Source organism: Ailuropoda melanoleuca, chromosome 5, assembly GCF_002007445.2.
Source record: "Ailuropoda melanoleuca isolate Jingjing chromosome 5, ASM200744v2, whole genome shotgun sequence".
NCBI classification, from domain to species: Eukaryota; Metazoa; Chordata; class Mammalia; order Carnivora; family Ursidae; genus Ailuropoda; species Ailuropoda melanoleuca.
In genome coordinates, this window is record NC_048222.1 from 41,180,376 (window position 1) to 41,195,822 (window position 15,447).

Sequence of the window (15,447 nt, forward strand, 5' to 3'; positions counted from 1 at the left end):
GAGAAGCAGAGCCGTGGTACGGGTCCGACCCCCGGGGAGCCCTGGAGCACCCGTGCCTTTCCGAGGTGTCCTCAGCGGGGGCCGAGATGGCCAGGCCTTTAGATTCCTTGCTTAGAAGTCCGTGGATGGAGGCCGCCTGGAGGAGGGGGTAACCTTAGAGGCGCAGCTCGGCAGCCGGGGCCATCCCCGAAGGGCGGACAGTGCTCCCAACAGCCCGCGCAGCGAGTCCTCCTGGGAGACGGGATCTGGGAGCCGCGTCACGCTGTCCACCAGCCCTGGACACGTGGCTGTCGCCGCCCGCACCTGCTCCAGACGGAGTCCCTGGAAAGAAGGGAATGTAGAGGGCAGTCCATCCTGTATCCTTTGCCTCCCCCCTGCACCCCAAACTACCTGTGGGCCACCTTGTTTGGCTCAGACCCCAGGAGCTAGCGGAGTTCAGAGTGTCTGTGAACTGGGGGTGCAGTGAGCCCAGGATGCAGGGCAGGGGGCCAGGCTGGAAGCTGGCGGTTCCTGGTTCCCCGTGTGGCCTCGGCCCCAGGACACGTCTTGTAGAATTGTGGGTACCTGGGTTGGTCGTCGCAGCAGAGGTGGGGAGTACCACTGCTGGGCAGGGGGATGGTTCTGCAAGGAAGAACTGTCCCAGGACTCATATGGGTGAAAAACCTATTGATGAATCTCCATGGCTAGAACCTAACTTGGTTTTACATACCAACACAAAGTATTTTGTTGTATGGCCCTAAAAGCATACACCAAATTTTCTAGGAGGACAACTACTAAGTAAATCCAGGGGAGATCTGTACTTTGTTTAGTTTGGAATTTTATCAAGAAATATTCGTTTTTCAGGGGCACCTGGCTGGCTTGGTCAGAAGAGCACCCAACTCTTGATCTCAGGGTCTTGAGTTCCAGCCCCAAGTTGGGGGTAGAAATTACTTAAAAATAAACTTTTTTTTTTTTTTAAGGAAAGAAATATTCCTTTTCCAGAAAATCTTGGCAGGTATTTGACTCACCTGAACAACTGCCCTGTGCGCACCTGTGTTTGACCTGCCACGTTCAGTGCTCCGTTTACAGCTAAAAGCCAGAGTGTAGCCATGCTTAAACATTTTCAGACTGAAATACATTTTATTTTATTCTCAATTGCTTTCTCTTTCTCTCTCCTTTCTATTCCAATTAAAGCCGTACATTTGCGTTTTATTTATGTCTCTGGGTTGGGGGTAATATCTACGAATTTCATTCCAGGATGGGAAAAGGCCATCCACAGTATCTTGTAGTAGGAGGTGGTGGGGCTGACATTAGGAGCCTCTGACCTGGGTGAGTGCTCTCCTCCTGGGCCTGACCTGTTGCCCAAACTCATCACTCAGCACCACCACCAGCACCATTGGGGGGGTCGGCTCCTGGCTTGTGGGGGGAGGGCGCCCTCTGCAGGCCAGCAGTCCCTCTCCCCAGGAAACAGTCCCAAAGGAGGCCCTGGATTAGATGATTCGATGTCAGGCAGATCCATCTGGAGGGATCCTTATCTTGCCATGTCTATTTCCAGAACTCCCTCCAGATTCACCATCACTAATTCTGAGCCCTCCCACCATCCTGGAGACCTGGGCAGAGGGGTGGGCAGGTGACAGGGGAGGGCAGGGGGTGGCGTTTATCCTCTCCCCCTTCCATGGGAGACTAAGGGGCTCAGAGCCTAGAAGGAGGCCTCTCTCAGCCTGGCCCGCTTTATGCGGACACCTTCCAGGCTTCATTCCCACTCACTCTTCAAGGCAGCCACCTCTTGCAAGATTTCCCTGGATACTTCGGCCAGTGATGTTAGGCCCAGGTGGGAAACCTCCAGGACAGAGGCAGACATCAGGGTGTCCACCAGGGGCATGAGTGTGTCTCAACAACTAGGAAAGATGCCTCAGGCCTGGGCAATAGGGTTATCAGGTAAAATATAGAATGCCTGGTTCACTTAGATTTCAGATAAACAACAAGTAATATTTTCAGTATAAGTGTGTCCCATGCAAATCTTGGAACATACTTAATACTAAAAAAAGCCTAAGTTGCTCATTTGGAATTAAAACGTAACTGGGCATTCTGCACAAGCCCCAAAGGCACCATGTGGAAGGCAGACCTGGAGAAGGTCACTATAACCAGCACCGGGCCGGAGGCGTGAGCCTGTCTGTGAAAGGAGGTGGGTCAGGAGCAGTCCTCGTGGACCCAGACTCGAGTTCTGAGGATAGACCCAGCAGTTCTCAACTCAAGTGCGGCTCCAGGGTCCCCTAGTGATCAGATTCCCAGAGCGGCCACACCCCCAGATTCTGGTCCATGCGGTTTAGTCTGGAGTCTCACACACCCCTCACTGGGTCAGTTGACAGTATTGTCATCAGTGCAAGTGAAGGCCTGGGTCTGGGCCTGGAGGAGTGGGCAGCAGCCAAGGGATGTCCTCAAAGGTGAGTGGACTCCGATCCGCCCAGTGGCTGCACCGGCTGGAGCCAGACTTACCTCCCTAGACGTAGGTGGTCCTCCCCACCCTTCCAGTGGCCTCCTGCCTCCCAGTGGAGAGGAAGGTTGTAGCATGAATAACACTGTTCTGATGAAGAAACCGAGGCACAAGACAAGCCTGGGACTGAAACCCAGCCTTCGTGAATCCAAGCTGATGGAGGGGCGAGGCTCCAGAGGGATCCCCACCAGCCCCAGCCTGGGTCTCCTCACTTCCCCACCAAGAGTCCCCCAGGCATGGCAACCTTTCGTTCATGTTTCCCAGCCATGCAATTTCAGTCCGTATGCTGTCCCTTCTTGGCCCATGTGTCCCTGGTCGCCCTGACCACCACTCGCCCCGCCCCCCCGACTTTGACTGGAGCATGTTCTGCACGATTGGATGTCCTGCACTTACCACACCACATCATGATCACTCTCTGCAGCTGTCACCACAGGTGTTCTGGGGACCTTGCTCACATACTCGCTGATAGAAGTGACATCTACAACAGTCCTTGGGTCTCTGAATATCGTCAAGAAGCCCCAGTAGCTGCAGAAACCACATTCCAAGAACCTAGGACTGTCCACTGTAGAATGTGAACGCTGATTAGAAACAAACCCAAACGATCACGTTCAGTAAGTGCTGACATAGCCACACAGAATGAGGGATAGTGAGGAACAGAGTGTGCTGGGCAAACACAATTGTGCAGACAAACTTGAGCTTCCATTTATCTTTATAATGTAATTTTATTGTTGTCATCATTCAAAAGTCCTTAAAATTCAATGGAACAGATATTTATGTATCCTGGGATCATATTGAATTCAGAAATCTTAGGGTTGAGTGAAAAATTGTATTTATATACTGTATTAGTTTCTTATTGCTGCTGTAACAAATTAGCAAAAACTTAATGGTTTAAAACAACACAAATGTATTATCTTACAGCTCTGGATGTCAGAAGTCCCAAATGGGTTTCCCTGGGCTGAAATCAGGTGTTGGCGGGACTGCATTCCTGCTGGAGGTTCTAGGTGGGGAATCTGTCCCCTCGCCTGTTTTCAGCTTCTAGAAGTTGCTCTTATCGCTTGACTCCTGGCTCCCATTCAGCCGAAATCACATCACTCAGACCTCTGCTTTGGTTATCACCTCTTTCTGGTTCTCCTGGTCCCCATCTCTTTTAAGGACCCTTGTGATTACACTGGGCGCACCTGGATAATGCAGGGTACTCTTCCCATCTCAAGATCCTTAACTTAATTACACCTGCAAAGTCCCTTTTGCCATGTAAAGTAACATATTCACAGGTTCCGGGGATAAGGATGTGGATATCTCAGGGGGGGAAGATCTTATTTTGCCTATCACACTATTTAAGGGTCAAACACAAAATCCAATCAGACTGCCTGCCTGGGGGGAAACTGCACCAGAAGGTCTAGGAAGCATGTATAACATTAGCTCCAAAGATGTGGGCTACTTGACCATGACATTGATATTTTTGTGTTGAGGTAAATTTGTTACTCTATGAAGCTTGTAATGTATGAGGTAATGTGAACAACAGCCTTATAATTATTAATTGAACGTATATAACCAAATAATTTACCTGAGTATCTTAAGTTGAAATCTTACCGAGTTTATGCATATTAGAACATGTAAGAGAACTTTAAATTCACCGTATTTTAATTTTCATTATTATTTAATTTAGATCTTTTTTTATAAGTTTAACTTCTAGTTCTATACAGATTATTTAATAGGAGAAAAGCTCTTGTTGGTTCACTCAGAAATTGAACTACTAAAATAAGAAGTCTAATTTTTTAATAAAGGTTAAAATATTTTAAGGGGCACCTGGCTGGTTCAGTCGCTAGTGCATGCAACTCTTGATCTTGGGGTTGTGAATTCAAGCCCCACATTGGGCATGGAGCCTACATAAAAAAAGAAAAAAAAATCACAAATAAAATATTTTAAGATATTTGATTAAGTTTATAAACTGGACCAAACATTATTCAAAGATGTCTCAAAGGAGGGGCGCCTGGGTGGCACAGCGGTTAAGCGTCTGCCTTCGGCTCAGGGCGTGATCCCGGCGTTATGGGATCGAGCCCCACATCAGGCTCTTCCGCTATGAGCCTGCTTCTTCCTCTCCCGCTCCCCCTGCTTGTGTTCCCTCTCTCGCTGGCTGTCTCTATCTCTGTCAAATAAATAAATAAAATCTTTAAAAAAAAATAAAAGATGTCTCAAAGGAGATGGTTAAAATTTGATGCTTATGAGTAGAATCTGATTTGCAAACCGAATTTAAAGTCTCGAAGGGTACCCCCAGTTTTATTTCCCCTGGAGGGAACAGCCTAGACAGGAAGGATGCGGACCTGGGGCACAGTCCCAGCAGCCTGAGGAAAGACGGCAGTGAGGTCCCAAAGAACTGCATAGACCCGGGACAAGCACATCGGTTGGATGCAGGGTGCACGCCTCTCACTGCGTGTTTTTAATTCATCTTGGTATTATCGTTTTGAACATTGTTTTGTATTGTCAGAAAACGCAAATAAGTATATGTAGTTGACTATCAATCTTCTTGATTTAAAAGAAAAAGAGGTACAATTACAGGATTAAAAAATGAAGTAGGAACACTATCCTGGTAGCATCAAATTAGAAGAGGACCTTTATTTTCAGTTAAGGCAGATTTAGATGTCTGGACCAACGATGCCACTGAAAGCAACTTAGAAACACCAGCCACATGAGTTTAAAAAATCTTAAAAGCATCAAAGAGACAGCAAGATATCAAGAAAATGCCTGGACAGTGCGCCCAGCATCAGGAGCCCCTTCTGCCACCATGGAGTCGGCCAGTCAGGAGGAGGTGGCCGGGAAGCCGGGCAGAGCTGAAAGCCGGGGGGCGGGGGTCAAGGAACAGAAGCCAGGGCAGAGACCTGGGAACTAGCCCCCACTCAGGACTGCGAAATCCGAACGCTTGCACTCTCTCTGAGTCAAGGTGACCCAGAAGCAAACTGGCCCTTGCAAGTTCTATATTCTGGCTTTGAACTCCCCGGGGGAAATCACTAAGTCCTTAAGCCTGAAAACTGAACTACCGCGATCCGAGATGGCCAGTGCTCCGGATGCCTGGCAGAAGCTAACGGAAATCCTAACAGAAGGACGATGGCATCATTTCAGGTGTCAAGTAATTTCCAAGGGTGATGTTTCAAACAAATGTTCAACCTACAATCAAAGATAACCAGGCACAAACACTTAAGGAAATTTAATGGGGCACCTGGGTGGCATCTGACTCTTGGTTTTGGCTCAGGTCACGGTCTCATGGGTCATGAGATCAAGACCCGCGTGGGGCTCTGTGCTCAGCCGGGCATCTGCTGGAGATTCTCTCTTCTTCTCCCTCTGCCCCTGCCCCCTGCTCATGCTCTATCTCTCTCTCTCTCTCGGATAAATAAATAAGTCTTTAAAAAAAACTTAAAGAAATTTATAAATAAATAATTAAAAAAAAAAAAGATAACCAGGCTCACAGGTGATAAGACAACATAGCCAAGGGCCCGCTGAAACCACTGATATCAAAAATAGATACTTGGAATATGGAGTGATCAGATCACACGGTAAAATAAATATGCTTGTTGGGGTTCATAAATGGAATCATACGGTATATACTTGTGTTCCCAAAGGGGAAAGGGCTGGAAGGGAAGGCTGGCCTCTGCCCAGGTGACTGGCCTCCTGCCTGTCCTGCCCCCTCCATGCTCAGTCCTGCCCCCCGGGTGGCCATGGGAAGTCTTGAATGTATTTTCCTTCCTATCTTTCAGCCTTTGGTCCTGCATTTCCCTCAGTCTGGAGGTCCCAGACCCTGCAGGAGCCCCCTGGCATAGACGCCATCTCCTACAGGAAGTCTTCCTTACTGCCTCCAGCGAGAACACATCTCATTGTCATCTTTTAGCTTCCTCTCTTAGAACACTTTTATCCCTCTGCCTTGTATTTTGAGCCATCGCACACCTGCTTTTCTCCCCCACTGGACCAACAGCTCGTTGGGGGCCGGCCTGGAGTGACACCTGCTGTTTGCCACCCCCCCACTCTGCCTCTGCTCAGGTGCTGGGCACTTTGGAGCACAACCACAGGGGACAGGAGACAGGTTTGCTCGTGCTCCTTAGCACGCTCATCAAAGTCCTGCCACTGTCATCCTGACCTGGGTTCTCAAGACCAAGGGAACCCTCGGGGTACCCCACCTCTGCCCAGGCCCTCCCACAGGTGGGCATATAAAGACTTATCACACTAGTGTTTACATTCAATGCCCCTGAACGCACCCAGTATATCCTGTTTCTCAGCAGTTGTGGAAAGTAGGCATCATGAGCCCTAACTGACAGGCGAGAAACTGAGGCTCAGGGAGTGGTTCCCAAGCCTGGCTGCACTTTGGAACCACCTGGGAACCTTTTAAAAATTCAACCTGAATCTCTGGGGCTGGAGCCCAGGGGTCCGTCTTCTTTAAAGCACTCCGGGTGATTTTAATAAACAACCAAGCTTGAGAACCACCGGATGAGCCCGAGGGTCTGCAGCCAGTGGGGAGAGAGCCAACTCTTCAATTCCAAATCTTGAGGTAGTGTTCTCGCTATTATCCCAGGAAAAGCCGGGGAGGTTCCTCGCCCACAGGCTATTTGGGGTCCCCCAAGCTGGAAGGCAGTGCTGGAAAAGGGGGCTCCACAAAACAGTAGGCTTCTGTGAAACCAACCTCTTCCCTCCTTGTCCTTCCCTGACTCCATAACTCGGGCCCAGACAGCCAAAGCCCAAGGGACAACGGGTGATTCAGACACTTCCTGTTTTCTTGGCCATGGTGACAGGGGGATGGGAACAACCGGGCTGGGGTTCATAGCCTAAGAGAGGGGCCTGGAGAGAGGAGGAGGCTGGAGCCGAGGGGCCAGCCGGCCTTGAGATGCAGGTGGAGTGAGCCAGGCAGAGCCACACGGGGTAGTTTACTGGACTCAGGGAGTGAAATGAGAGGGGTTTTTGGATAGCCAGGTCAGCAAAGGGAGGAAGGATTTGGAGCCAGCTTTTCCTGAAATGTGGGGGTTTTCTGGATCCCCAGGGGCTGCAGGAGAGACCTACAGATCTGATTGAAGACCTGGTTCAGGCGATGCAAGGGGGCGGAAGCTGGGTCCGAAGGAGGAGGTCGATGCAGGGAGTTATCTTGTCCTTGCCCTGCCATGAATTAGCTGCAACCCCGAGCACATCCGTGGTCATCTCTGACCCCCTGCGTCCTCTCCTATAAAATGGAGGAGGCTGGGATAAGCAGAGCTCTGAGAAGTCCTATGATTCTAAGCAAAAACCATATCCTCTCTCAACCTTACAGAGCACCGGACAGAATCCAGGGGACTTTGGATTGACATGATTTTGATTTCAGGTTGGACAATAACCATGGGAGGCAGGTAGGGAAGGTCTGATTATTACCTGATTGCTGCTGGAAACATTGATCGTCAGGCAGACTAAGAAAGGTGCTGGCTAAGGCTGTGTGGAAATGGGGGCCTGGGCACTCCTAATGACCCCACTTGGTCACCCCTTCCTTGGAGGACAGCAATTTGGGGATGTTGACGAAAAATTATACGTCTTAATTTTGACCTCCATCATCTCCCTGATGGAGTCACCCTCTGGAAATAATGCTACATTTGGAAAAGTCTCATTGGACAGGAAGATATTCACTGAAGTGAATTTTGTATTAATGAGAAGTGAAACACAGCCCAGACATCCACAATAGGAAAATGTAGACCAGAGAATGTGGATTAGCTACCTATTTCTGAGTAACAAATTACCTTCAAACTTAGTGGCTCAACAGGCATTTCCTGTCTCAGAGTTTCTGTGGCTTGGCTCGGAGCCTCTGCGTCAGGGTCCCTCCGAAGGCTGCCGTCACCTCAAAGCCTGACTGGGAGAAGATCCACCTCCAAGTTCACTCACGTGGCTGTTGGCCAGTTCTTGTTGGCTCTTGAGATGTCAGTTCCTCAACTTGTGGGCCCCTCCCTAGGACAGCCCACAACATGGCGGCTGGCGTCCCTCAGAGCAAGTGAGCAACCTGGAAGGCACAGGGGCCTTTGTAACCTGATCTTGGTGGTGACTTCCCCTCATTTCTTCTGTATTCTATTCATTCGAACGGAGTCACTAGGTCTAGCCCAGGTTCAAGGGGAGAGGGTTACACTAGCCTGTGAACACCAGGGAAAAGCTTTCCTCCACCCTCGGGGTCCTTGGCTGGCTCTGAAAATTAAACTGACAAGGACAGATTAACAGGAGAAGAGCATACAAATGTATTTAATATAAGTTTCCTATGACACAGGATCCTTCCTAAGAAAATGAAGACCCGAAAAACCAGATCTGAGTACATCTGTGCTAGGTGATGAAGAGTGGGCAGTCGTGTGGAAGTATGATGGGTCAGAGAATGTGAGGCCAGTGTAGTAAACTGGGGGAAACTTAGCAAGACCTGTGTGTTCAGATTCTTCGTGGCGTTTCTGTCCTCGGAGATAACGGTGGTCTTCTCTTCCCTTATGGGGAGGGCACCTCTCTCAGGAGGGTTTCTGACTTGTTTCAGGGGAGAAGGACAGAGGGAAGCGCAGAGTGACCTTCCTGCTTCTGCGGTCTTCTCAGACTCTTTCAGCTTAAACTATTCAATATGCCAAGATGCCATACTTTGGGGTTGTGTGTCTGGAACCCCATCCAGATAACTGGGCGCCGTCTTAGAAGCTGCCTACTGTAAAGCATACGTGACATGTTTATGATCTTAACTGAAATGAAGACAACAGGATTCAAAACTGGATACACAGGGCGATCACATCTGAGTGAGAATACGACAGGGGAAAACGATGGGAAGAAATTTGTTAACATATTTACGGTTGACCCTTGAACAACGTGGCTTTGAACTGCATGGGTCCACCTATACACAGCTCTTTTTCAATGAAATATATTGGAAAATTTTTGGAGGTTTGCGGCAATTTGAAAAAACTCAGATGAACCACGTAGCCTAGAAAGATCAAAAAAATTAAGAAAAAGGTATGTCATGAATGCATAAAATAGGTGTGGATACTACTCTACCCTAAGATACAAATCTATTACAAAGTTAAAATCTATGAAGCCTTTTGCACACGAACACAGATCCGACATTATCTTTTCATTTTTGATGCCTGGCGTTATCAGTATGTCGAACATTTACAGCACTTTGCATCATGTAAGACAGTATTGATGTAGGTATGGACAGATTGTTCATCTTGTAAAGAGTATCAGTAAACAAGAGCAGCACTATAAATTGTATTTTCTCTTCCTTATGACTTTCCTAATAACATTTTCTTCTCTAGCTTACTGTATTGTAAGAATACTGTATATAATACAGGTAACATACAAGATATGGGGTAATTGACTATGTTACTGGTAAGGCTCTCAGTTAACAGTAGGCTATTAAGTTTTTGATGAGTCAAAAGTCACCCATGGATATTTGACTGTTTGGGGGTCAGTGCCCCTTGCCCCCGCATTGTTCAAGGGTCAATGGCACACACCAAAAAACCAAATGGGGTCTGCATGAGGAAGTACCTTTATAACTTAGGTGTTTTGCTTTTCCATACATGTGTTAGTTTATGCATCTTTCCCCCCCCCCAATTATTTATTCTTCAAACTTAAGCAACTAATTTTCTGGCCCTGGGGGCGAAGGGGCTGGGTAGAAGGAGCCCATTTCCTACCATCTGTCCTTGAGCCTGTCCAAGAGATAAGAATCTATCAGTTCTCACCCTGGGGACAGTTTCGGGGGTGTATTTCAGGCAAATCCTAACCACCTCTCATCTCATTACATATTCCTGGGTTCGCTGGGGCCTGAGGACGTGGCTTGGTGGGGGGTCATCCTGAAAGCAGCGTCATCTGGGGAGGGTTTGGTGTAGGGGGCATGGCAGGAGTGGAGAGACACAGGAAGTGAAAGGGGAAAGCAGCTGACACGTTGGAGTCTCAGAGCCTGAGCATGCTGGTCCCTTGACTGTGGCCCTTTCAACCTTCAGTTTACTCAACCACAGAATGGTACGAAAATAGGTTGATATTACCCTTTCTCATTCAATAGGGTTAAGCGAGATTGATTAAACACAGAAATACACTCTGTAAACTGTAAAGCTCTGGACCAGTGATGGTCTCTTCAGGGATTAGCTGGAGCAAATGTACCTCCCTCTCGCCACTGAGCTCCCTGCAGGGGCCAAGCCCTTCCCCAGCTGCCAACCACAGGCTGCGTTGGCTCCCACGTACTGAGCCACGGTTCCGTTCTCATCTCTCTCTAGCTACGTTGCTTAAATGTTGACACTGAATACACTTCGGTTAAAAAGAATGAGGCTTACCTCTAATGAAGGATGCGCTGGCAACATTCGTCAAAGTCTCAACGAACTCAGCAATTCCACTTCTAGGAATAGGTGTGCCCACGAAAGATGAAATTACATGTACAGGCGTATTCACTGCAGTGCTCTTGGTGAGAGCAAAGCATCCGGGGGAAAAAAAAAGCCCCCCCACAGGGGACTGGCTAGATCAGTTATGGACCATCCACCCGATGGAACGCTGTGAGGGCATTAAAACAAATGAGAAGGCGCCGGGTGCACTGATCCAGAAAGATCACCAACGTACACTGTAAAAAGGAAGAATGCAAGTTGCCAAACAATTCAACCTACCTCTCTCCACGGGTGTAAATAATCAAAGCGACCTATACATATATGAATCTATTTTGTATGAAAACACAGAGGAAACGCAGGGAGGGATGTGGCCACTTGTTGGAAATGGCCGTCTCCGGGAAGGAAGGTGGGAGAAGGGGACCAGGAGAAGGGGCCTCAACCATTTTTGTCCCATTTATTTCAGGGATGGTTGCCATTGCTTTGCAATGTGAATCTATTTGTGTATTTTCTGTGTAATTTTTTAAACTTGAAAGTTATATATTTTTTTACACATACATTATTTTTATACTATACACACACATACACACACACATAAGCCTTAGATTCTTCCACTGTCTTGGGGCGCCTGGGTGGCTCAGTTGGTTAAGCGTCTGCCTTTGGCTCAGAGCATGATCCCGGGGTCCTGGGGTCAAGCCCCACATCAGGCTCCCTGCTGAGCAGGGAGTCTGCTTCTCCCTCTGCCTGCCGCTCCCCCTTAATAGATAAATAAATAATTAAAAAAAAATCTTTCACTGTTTTTAAAACTTTGGCTCCCTGGCTACTGTTTCAGGAACTTTCTGAGATCATCGGAGCCTCTTCCGAGCTGGCGCCTCCTCCTGGAGGAGGTGCTCTAAGCAGCCCTGAGTCCCATCCTCGAGGACAGCAGCCCTGCGCCCAGGCCTACTTCCTGCCCAGGGATGATCCCTTGAGCTTGTTCTCATGCCCTCTGTGCAGGGAGGAAGGCAAAACCCAAAACACCTTCATCCATTCATTCCTTAAACAAATAATACTTGATCGCGAATGAAAGCAGACACAATGAGGGTCTAGTGAAGAGAGACTCTGATCAAATAGCCTTCTCAGTAAACATGACATGAGGTCCGTGATGCAGGCTCTGGCAGACAGAGCCCGAGAAGGTTCTGAGGAAGGGAAAGTGATGGAGGTTTTTCTCCCACTTTCGCTGAGAGTCTCCACCACTTTCTGCTCCAGTCCTCACCCTCTCCACCCTCCACGAACTGGAACCTGCTCAGCTGGGGTCTTCAGCAGCTGGCCCAGGGGGTCCCCCAGGAGTGGAGCTAGGGGAGAAAACGCCAGGCAGGACCCGGGAAGCCATCAGCATATGAGCTCAGACCAAAGAGCTCTCGGGTGGGGAAGCGGGCCCACGGGGCAGCCTGATTCCAGAACAGTCACCATCATCAGCCTTGTTCACAGGGGCTGGCCTCCAGCCAACCGAGGCCAGCCCCTCCCCAACATCTGCCCTGCAAGGGTCCTGGGCAGCAAGGCCACTGCTGAGTGGGCTCCTCTGGTTTAGAATTGGCGGTTTCACAGCCAGTGCCAATGTCTGGACCACGAAGAGTATTCATGCGTGTGTGTGTGTGTGTGTGTGTGCGTGCATGCGTGTGTGCACATGCACACTATACACACAGACCCATGCTCTGTGGACAGAGTGTCAATTCATTCCAGACGTCCTGGAAGAGCCCCAGTTTCACATATTTGGACACCACAAACCATTGAAATCTCCCGAAGATTCCAACATGATTATTTATGCAGCACTCCTTCAGTCTTGTTCCAAAAAAAGGATTTGAGAACCAGCTTGTAGAGTTGTAGATACCTCAGGATTTAAAAATAACAGGCCGGGAGATGAGGGGGAAGGGAGAGTGAGATGACACAGAAATGCATCAGTCAGGGTCTGGGCACAGGCTGAGGCAGGCCCCAGAGGGACCTCAGCGTTTCCAGGTGGTCGGAGCGCAGCGGGAAGCAAGGCATGGATTCCTGCTCTTCAGACCTGCAGGAATTTCCCCCAGAAGTCCTCTGAAAGATGCAGTGTGACTCAGAGTCGGACGTAGCGGTTTGGCGATACGTGACCACTTTTGTCAAAACTCACTGAATAGTGCACATGAGATGCATGCATTTCACTGGGTGATTTTGCCTCGAAGAGAAAAGAGCCCCAAACAAATACAGTTGGTGAGACTCCTGTGAAGTGTTTAGGGGTGCGGTGACCCAGCATCTGTACCTTACTGGGAAAGGCATGGGAGAAGCCAAGTGGCTGGCGGGCGGGCAGGCGGGCGGAGAAGAGGTCGTGATAAAGCAAAGCAGAGTAAAATAGAGTCTCAGTGGACATTCGGCGGACGCATGGTGTGAAATGTGCAATTCCCCAACTTTCCTGCGTGTTTGAACACTTTTATAATGAAAGTTTGGGCACTCTGAGAAGTGAAGCGGACTATGGAAGCTACCATCCATACCCGGAAGGGAAAAGGCCCTACGTTTTGTTCCCAGGGCCCGAGCTAGCAGCCGCCCTCCAAGTCCGCAGACCCTGGGGCAGAGATCAGGGTTCTAGGACGCAGAGCTCCCCTTCAGCAGGGACAGAGGGGCCTGGCTCCGGCAGAGCCCACGGCATGGCAGGATTGGGGCAGCTCCCAAACAAACGAGGCCCTCAGATCACAGAGACCCCTCGTCAGACCATCGGGCGCTGTGCCTCACCCAGAACACCCCTGTACATGGGGTTCAGCCTTGAGAGCGTGGTGGCGTTGATGACAGGATCATTTACTGGGGACTTTCTCTCTGCCAGGCCCCGCAGGAAGCACCTACATCTCTCGTGTCATTTAATGTCTAAGTGATGCTAGGAAGCGTCATCCCCATTTATACATGAAAAATGGCTCAGAGAGGTTCAGGGACGTGTGCGTAACACTCAGCTGCCAGATGCTGAGCTGGGAAGCCAAGTTATGTTTGACTCCAGAGTCTTCGAGCCGAACCACTGCCCTCTTCTGCTCCACAAGCCGCTCACCCCATCCCTTCTACCCTCCTCCCCACCCCCTGCCCCAGAGGCCTGTCACAGACAACTTGCCCCTGTTGCAGCCGCAGAAGAAAGTCTGACTCGGGCCCAGAGTGCTCCTTACAAGCCAAGCACCCCATCCTGGCCCCATGCACCTGCTCCCCCGGACAGATCTATACCATGAGGTATAGATTTATACCGTTTTCCCAACATTCCCTGGATGGACACACACACATACACAACCTCCTGATGTGCTCCCGTCATCCCTGCAAACCCCTCACCTCCATCCCAGCATCTTCAGCACTGCTCTGACCAGCTTCCCTGCCCCCTACAAAACCCAGACCAAGACAACCTAAAAACGGCCTGTCACCTCTTTACTAGAACCTCAGAGCTAAGGAAGGCCAGACAACTAGTAGCCAGCCTCCTTAGTTTTTACAGGGGAGGAAACAAAAGCCCAGAGAGGGGCAATGGGTGGCCCAATGTCACACAGCACGCCAGGACCGAACCCTGTCTCCTGGGACTGGTCCCCTCAGGTCAGGGCCGGACAGGGCTGAGTTGCGTTGCAGGGCTGGGGGTGGTGGTGGATGGAGCCTAGAGACCCCTCTGGAGAGAGGAAAACTAGCTCCTATGGCCAGGGAAGAGCATTGCTAGGCCCTGCGGTGCAGCCAGGGGACCCTGAGAGAACTGCTCGCATTTTCTAGATAGGGAGCCTCGGTCCCAGAGAGAGAAAGTCACCGTCACTGGATTCCACCGCTCCTTCTTGGCTACGTGGAGGCAGGAATCTCTTTTCCTGAATCCCCAGCATCTTTCCCACTCCAGCCCCTCCGGTAGCTCTGAAGGCTCCTGAGCTAAGAGCAGGCTGAGCTAGGCCTGTCCCGCACGCAGACCCGAGTGCCCAGCACCCACAGTGCTGCCCAGCCCTACACAGGCAGGCTGAGCTAGGCCTGTCCCACGTGCAGACCCGAGTGCCCGGCACCCACCAGTGCTGCCCAGCCCTACACAGCAGGCTGAGCTAGGCCTGTCCCACGTGCAGACCCGAGTGCCCGGCACCCACAGTGCTGCCCAGCCCTACACAGCAGGCTGAGCTAGGCCTGTCCCGCACGCAGACCCGAGTGCCCGGCACCCACAGTGCTGCCCAGCCCTACAGAGCAGGCTGAGCTAGGCCTGTCCCGCACGCAGACCTGAGTGCCCGGCACCCACTGGTGCTGCCCAGCCCTACACAGCAGGCTGAGCTAGGCCTGTCCCGCACGCAGACCCGAGTGCCCGGCACCCACCGTGCTGCCCAGCCCTACAGAGCAGGCTGAGCTAGGCCTGTCCCGCACGCAGACCTGAGTGCCTGGCACCCACAGTGCTGCCCAGCCCTACACAGCAGGCTGAGCTAGGCCTGTCCCGCACGCAGACCCGAGTGCCCGGCACCCACAGTGCTGCCCAGCCCTACAGAGCAGGCTGAGCTAGGCCTGTCCCGCACGCAGACCTGAGTGCCCGGCACCCACTGGTGCTGCCCAGCCCTACACAGCAGGCTGAGCTAGGCCTGTCCCGCACGCAGACCCGAGTGCCCGGCACCCACCGGGCTGCCCAGCCTTTACTAAGTCCCTTCCTAAAAGCCACAGAACTTGGGC